Source organism: Otolemur garnettii, unplaced genomic scaffold, assembly GCF_000181295.1.
Source record: "Otolemur garnettii isolate 467f Iridium unplaced genomic scaffold, OtoGar3 scaffold00014, whole genome shotgun sequence".
NCBI lineage: Eukaryota > Metazoa > Chordata > Mammalia > Primates > Galagidae > Otolemur > Otolemur garnettii.
Window position 1 is genome coordinate 4,486,088 of NW_003852409.1, and position 6,470 is coordinate 4,492,557.

General features: G+C 39.1%; 1 protein-coding gene and 1 pseudogene across 1 annotated transcript in view; one reads left to right on the top strand and one right to left on the bottom strand.

Annotated features, from left to right (window-relative positions):
- The window catches only part of STX17 (syntaxin 17), a 74,554-nt gene that overhangs the window by 10,115 nt on the left and 57,969 nt on the right, over positions 1–6,470 (top strand). The window lies entirely within an intron of this gene.
- Positions 3,037–6,470, bottom strand: part of LOC105886539 — a 5,189-nt pseudogene continuing 1,755 nt past the window's right edge.

Below are 6,470 nucleotides of genomic sequence, written 5' to 3' on the forward strand. Positions count from 1 at the left end.
GCTGTCCTGAGAACATTACTGTATATTTTTTAACCTGATTTTTCTGTTCTGCTAAAATATATACTTCTCATACATTTCTTTTTGTAGAAAGGGATATGGAAATATCTATACCTTTGTAATTGTACACACTGAAATTTTAGGCACTTAGTAATTAAGATGCAAACTGATAGTATACTATAATGTAAAGGTGGGGAACTTTGACTAATGTACTTGCTTTAATTTCATTCACCCCCGACCAGGTTTTTGAACTTTGAGTGTGAGTCTTTGAGTAATTCCTGTTCTCTTCAGGGGTATATACATTAAAGAAGGAAATTATTGTGAGATATGAGGGAATTTCCTTACTCTCTTTCTTTCCTCTCTTTGTGGAACTGAGAAATTGAGAAATCCTGCCTAGGTCAGTTGAGGAAATAGGTAGAGGGGAAATGAACTTATCTCAAGGATTATGGTAAGGGTTGTATAGAACCTGCACTGGCCAGGGTCTGGTGGAGTGGTTGTGGCATTTATGGGAACATCAAGTTTACTGAATACTAGACATTGATTTGCTGTGGGACAAACCAGTGATATTTGTTCCTTTTAAAGACCTCCCCCAGTATAAGTTTGTGTGGTTCTCCATTGCTTTTTATCTTTTTTTCAAAGTTGAGGGGGGAGTGTGTAGTCATTAAATCTTGCAATATAGCACTATTCTTCACCCTCAACTGAGTAGCTGTATATAAGTAAGAAAAGTGTCAGCTTTTTTCCCAGAGGTACCATCTTCTAGTATTTAAATCCTCTTTAAAAAATATAGAAAGTTCCAAGAATTTGAGAAAGAAAAATTTTGTGCAAATAGGATGTTCTCTCTCTCTGTATTTAGGATCAGTATTTTATCTTAATTTCCTTCTTTGTCACCAGTAAGAATTAAGTAATGCTGTGACTTTTAAGAATAGAGATGGAGTTGTTTGGTAAATAGGTTATTCATGTCATGAATGGAAGCAAATTAAAGGGATACATGTTAATGAGGAGGGCTGGTTCTTTTAGCACAGTAACAATATAGAAATAGAGTTGTTTACTTTTGATTGATCATCTCCTGGTCAGAAGTTTGACTGATGTGATTTGAAGTCCTGAGCTCATATGGAAGTGCCCAGTTAAAAAGATAACAAGAATTTGGCAAATTTATTGATTCTGAAATGTGGAAACAGGTGAACTATGGTCTATTAAGCACACTCCCACCCCCACGTCCATTTTTTTGATACAGAGTCTTTACTTTGTTGCCAAAGCTAGAGTGCCATGGCCTCTAGCCTACCTCATAGCAACCTGAAACTCTTGGATTCAAGGGATCCTCCTGCCTCAGCCTCTTGAGTAGCTGGGACTATGAGCACCCATCACAATGCATGGCTAGTTTTTCTATTTTTAGTAGAGATGGAGTCTCACTCTTATTCAGGCTGATCTCAAGGGATCCTCCCGCCTCTGCCTTTCAGAGTGCTAGGATTATAGGTGTGAGCCACTGTGCCAGCACACCATCCCACCATTTCTTTTCTTTATTGTCCTACTTCACCTTTCAGCTTTGGCATGTCTTAGATTTCCTTTTCCTTACGTTTATTCTATGCAAAAATGCTTGCTGTTAGTACCTGCTGATCTTAGCCACACATACTACCCAATCAGTCATCAATGGAAAAGTCAGGTGGGTGGGGATAGGAATGTGTATATTACTGATTTGATTAATTGTGCTAGATAGTATAAGAAATTATTTCAGAGTTGTATTGACCCCTCTGTGCTAGAACATTTTTTTGTTAGCATTTTGTGAAATTTTTAGACAATATCAGAATAACTATAATATAGGTGATATTGTCTTGAGCCAAGCAGTTAAACTCATACTGATCTAGCTTTTATTCTGTGTCTCTAATCATTCCACTGTCTCTGGTATATCTAGTTTAATTAGGAAAGTGACTTTTTATCTGTATAGGATTGAATAGCATATTTTATTAGATATGTTAAGGTAATGTAAAAACATTTAAAAGCTGCAGGGCATAGACAAAAGAGTTAAGAAACTGAGTTGGGACTCCAGGTGTCTGACAGTGCTTCATTTTCAGAAAGGCATATTATTCTTAGGGAAAGGTGCAGAAAGATAAAATATTTATTATGGTAGACATCAGTCATCCAATATAAATTTAAAAGAAGAAACTCAGACTACAGGGAAAATGAAGGTGAGCCTTAGGGGAGTGATTCTGCAACATCCAAAAACAATGAAAGTAGTGTGCTGTGGACACCTGGGGCTGTATTCCATAGGTCCTTCAGCATTGCATTTTATTACACATGATAAACTTGATTAGAATGTAATCCTGAAATTTGAAGAGTTAGCCTTCAGCTTTCTTGATTAATGCAAGATTGACTTATCGTAGTTAATAGAAATGACAAGATAGTAAGCTTGGAACATAATTCTCTTTGTTTCATATTATAGGGACTTAGGAGACAACTCACTACATAGTATGTACTATATTAGTACATACTAATATGTTATCTAGATTAGTATGTTAGTAATATGTATTGTTAGTATGTGGATACAGTGCAAGAGGCATACACTCCAAGTAGTGTATTAAATAAGAGAGAGGTTTTCTTTGTTTTTATTTTGTTTTTAATCTCTTAGAGTAATAGAAATAGTCCACAGCTGCATTGATAGCTCAACAAGTCATTAAAGACTGAAGCTTTTTATCTTGCAATCTCATCCTTGATTCCACTTTGTGTATAAAATGACTACTATAGCACCATAATATCTGCATTCAAGCTTAGATGAAATAACCAGAATCATATTTTTTCATGTTCACTTTTTTCTTTTTCTTTTTAAAAATACTCAATTGGTACTGTATTTTCACTTAAAAAATATTAAAGAAAAATCTATTTTGATTTACATATGAAATAATGTACTGCTTTTCAGAATGAAAATACTCATGAATCGCTTTTGTTCTAAATAATTTAGAGTATTTGGGATATTCTGTTTCTAGGTAAAATAGTTCAAAATAAGATTTTAGTAATATGTGTATGATATGTATTTCAAAACAAAAACGAATATCTTTTTGAAAGTTTGCCTTTGCTGTAAATTCAATTATTCAATGTTTTTTCTCTCAAGACCCCAAAATTCCAGGGCATTGCTAGCTTTAAATTTATCCTTTGTTTCTTCATCAAATTCTTCCATGAATTCTCTCAGTTACCTGGGTTCCAGCTCACCTAGGGGGAAGGGGTAGTCAGTTCCCAAAATGACTTTATCTTTTCCTGTGACATTCGTTAATGCTCTGTCCTCTAGCTTGAGGGACAGAGGATTATGAACCAAGAGGTCCATTTAAAAGGAACCAAGATATTTCTTTGGGTTAACTGGATTGTCCTGGGCACACAGATCTGGCCTCATGCTAAATCCATGAGAGATTCTTCCCAGTGTGAAGGCGAAGGCACCACCTCCCTATGCAAAACACACTTAATAGTTCAGGAAATTTCTCAAACACTCAACCTGTGATTGTGGAGCAAATGGCTATGGTGTTCTCTGTTGGCATTTCTATGAGCCAAGGAAGCCAGTATTTGGCCATGAGCCGTCCAACCACATATCCTAGGGATGCACAAATAGGGAACAGTTCAGCCATTCAGCCGCCTGGTAGACAGGGAAGTGTTCCTGTGAGTTCAGATCCCACTGGTTGATGTGAGAGCCGATCTGGATCCCAGGAAAGCCCAGCTCCTTCAGATAGCACTCCATCTCCTCAGTGACCAACTGGGGCCCTGCATGGGCAGCATTCCCAGGCCTACAAACTTCCTGGGTGGTTGCAGTGATGGCACCTAGGTCATTGTTTAAAAGCTGGCACCAGTTTAAAGTGTCCTGAGGTTTGCCCTTTTTGGTCCATTTCTCTAACATGAACTTTTGGATCCCAGCAGTTCTCTTGGACCATTCTGAAGACCTTCCTATGTTTCAGCTTCCTTGCTTCTCCAGTTCTGAAGGCTGAGAAGTTCAAGCTCAAGGCATATTTGGTGTCCAGTGAGGGTTCAGTTGCTGGTTCTCAGATGGCACCTTCTTTCTGTCTTCTCTCATGGTGGAAGGTTTTTCTCTCAATGTGCTTACATGTGTCCTTGCTCGTTCTTTCTCTCACTCTCTTTTAAAGAGAATGCTGTTCTTGTTTCCTGGATATGGTATCATATCATCTTTCTATGGTGGTGTTATTTTTTAACATTTTCTTTGTCTTTGTTTTCCCCAAGTACCTTTTCTTTTGTCCTTCTGTCTGTCTCTCTCTTGCCTTCTGTCTCAGCATATAGTATTATAGACTTTTCTTGGCTGGCTGTTAATATTTAAGAGGGCTAATTGGAAGGAATGTGTTTGTGTCTGTGTAGGTGGGTAGCAGGATACAGTGGGGGCATGGTTGTCTGGAGGGGTGAGCAGGTGAGAATCTGTTTTAATGGGGAGCCACCAGATCTTAGTAACCGTATGTCTTGTTAGGTATTCAGTTTCATGAGAGAAAAATCCACTAGTCTTCTACCTTTGGAAGTATGTTTATTTGTTCGCAGATAATTGTTGTGGCAGGGATGGGGGTGAAAAGTTTCTAGGGGTGGATGTAGTATGAATTTTGTGACCAGCATTCTGAGCCAGGGGAAGGAAAGTAGTCAAAGAGGATAGTAGGCTTGCCACCATTCAGAGATTGATTGTCTCAGCTTAATCTCCCTGGTTGGGTACAGTACTTCATCCCTTCCCATAGCTGTGCTTGCTATCCATAATTCCTGGCTTCTCTACTTTGGCATCTCTAGAGCCTGTCTTCTGGAGGGGTATCTTCTGTAGTAATGGGACAGGGGAATTGCTTGGACAAGTGGACAGGGGGTATGGTGGACTACCTATTCATTATGTAAATTTTAAAACAATCCTCCTGCTTTCCCTACATACTTGTACTTGGTTACTTGGTAGCTGGTAGGCTGCTTACTATTTGAGTAGTGCTATGCTTGAGGCTTGCTTCTCATTGCCTCTCTGCCCTATCATCCCTCTTTCTGCAGGCTTAGATTTCAGTTTCCTTTGGTCTGCTGAGTAAGTTGCAACACGTCCATACTCTTTCCAGTTTCCAAAATGTTGTTAAAAATTTTTTGGCAGCCTATTTCTTCTCTTATATTCTCATTATTCTCGTGAATTTATACTTTTATAATTTTTTATTATCATTAAGTGGAGTTTTAGAAAAGAGCAGAGATACATATTTGTGTTCAGTCTGCCACATTTACTGGAAAGGTAGATTATTTATTACAGGAAATGAATGTTAGCTTTTCATAATTATTTATTGGTATTTTCTATTTCTTAGCACTGACGCATACATAAAAGATAGATTTTTTTTTTTTTAGAGACAGAATCTCACTTTATCGCCCTTGGTTTGAGTGCCATGGTGTCACACAGCTCACAGCAACCTCCAGCTCTTGGGCAATTCTCTTGCCTCAGCCTACCAAGTAGCTGGGACTACAGGTGTAAAAGATAGATTTTTTAATTCTCAAGAAGTTTGCGGACCAGTTAAGGAAATAAGATGGGAAATATTTAAAGAATTTTAAGAGGCAACCTCTAATTAAGTACAAAATGTATGGCGTGGACTATTCAAGCATCATGAAGTCTGAACTATATATTTAGTACAAAATCAGACATACCAGGTCTTATTTGTTATTTATTTATTTGATCTTATTTGTCACTTATGATTACAATGAAAATATTTTCCATTTTTCTCTGCTTAATTTGTGAAATCTTTTCATTACCTTTGCTCACCCTTTCCCTTTTTCCGACAGAACCTGGATTGTTTGGCCTTCCTTTGTTTTTCAAGATAGGGAAACTTCAGCACAAGTGTGATGATAATGTGTCTGATGAATTTAGTAATCCCATTCTTGTCAGTGTTTGGTTACCAGTGAACAATAGACATATCCTATAGCTCTGTTCAGTGAGACTTGAGGGAAAGTCTGTTTAGGACAGGAGTCCTCAAATTTTTTAAACGGGGGGCCAGTTCACTGTTCCTCAGACCGTTGGAGGGCTGGACTGCTTGCAGGCCCTGGGACAAGTCAGCTGCTAAGCAGGACAGGCAGCGGTGGCAAAAACACCTGGTGGGCAGGATAAATATCCTAGGCGGGCTGCATGTGGCCCGCAGGCCATAGTTTGAGGATGCCTGGTTTAGGATATGAAAACTTCTGGAAAAAGTTACCTACTGTTATAAAGATACACATAGAAGAAAATAGTCCCTGGCTCAGTGCCTGTGGCTCAAGTGGCTAAGGCGCCAGCCACATACACCTAAGGTGGTGGGTTCGAATCCAGCCCAGGCCCACCAAACAATGGTGGCTGCAACCAAAAAATAGCCAGGCGTTGTGGCGGGTGCCTGTGGTCCCAGCTACTTGGGAGGCTGAGGCAGGAGACTCATGAGGCAGGAGACTCGCTTGAGCCCAGGAGTTGGAGGTTGCTGTGAGCTGTGATGCCACAGCACTCTACCCAGGGGGACAGCTTAAGGCTCTGT